Raw genomic sequence first — 982 nt, 5'->3', positions numbered from 1 at the left:
AATTGCACCATCATTGTCTTTGGCAGGTTGCATTTCTTCAGCTGCCGTCGAAAGTACATCCTCTGTTGAGCTCTCTTGGCGAGGGAGCTGATGTTCAGTTCCCACTTGAGGTCCCGGCAGAGAATAGTGCCCAGGAAGCGGAAGGACTCCACAATTTTGACTGCGGAGTCTAACAGGGTGATGGCGGTGAGTGGGGCTGTATTCTTCCTGAAGTCCACAACCATCTCAACTGTCCTTAGAGCATTTAGCTCTAAGTTGTTCTGGCTACACCAGGTCACCAGGTTGTCAGCTTCCCACCTATAGTCAGACTCATCCCCACCAGAGATCAGCCCAATGAGGGTGGTGTCGTCCGACAAACTTCAAGAGTTTGACGGACAGATGATTGGAGGCGCAGCTGTTGGTATACAGGGAGAAGAGCAGTGGGCAAAGGACGCAGCCCTGAGGAGTTCCCGTGCTGATGGACCTGGAGTCAGAGACTTCTGTTCCCGGCTTAACGCACTGCTTCCTGTCAGAGAGGAAGTCTGTGATCCACCTGCAGGTGGAGTAGGGCACGTTCAGCTGGAAGAGCTTGTCCTGAAGCAGGGCAGGGATGATGGTGTTGAAGGCAGAGCTGAAGTCCACAAACAGGATCCTGGCGTAGGATGCTGGGGCGTCCACATGCTGTAGGGTGAAGTGGAGGGCCATGTTAACTGCGTCGTCCACAGACCTGTTGGCTCTGTAGGCAAACTGAAGGGGGTCCAGGAGAGGGTCTGTGATGGCTTTGAGGTGTGCCAGGAGCAGGCGCTCAAAAGACTTCATTACCACAGATGTAAGGGCGACCGGTCTGTAATCATTTAGTCCTGTTGGCCTTAGCTTTTTGGGCACAGCGATGATGGTGGAGGACTTGAGACAGGCTGGTACATGGCATGTCTCCAGGGAGGTGTTAAAGATGTTGGTGAACACCGGAGACAGCTGGCCAGCGCAGTGCCTGAGGGTGGCTGGA

The sequence above is a fragment of the Petromyzon marinus genome, unplaced genomic scaffold, assembly GCF_048934315.1.
Source record: "Petromyzon marinus isolate PM22_M1 ecotype Great Lakes invasive population unplaced genomic scaffold, UKy_Petmar_22M1.pri1.0 PM_G_Scaffold_373, whole genome shotgun sequence".
Classification (NCBI taxonomy): domain Eukaryota; kingdom Metazoa; phylum Chordata; class Hyperoartia; order Petromyzontiformes; family Petromyzontidae; genus Petromyzon; species Petromyzon marinus.
This window is presented reverse-complemented; position numbering follows the sequence as displayed.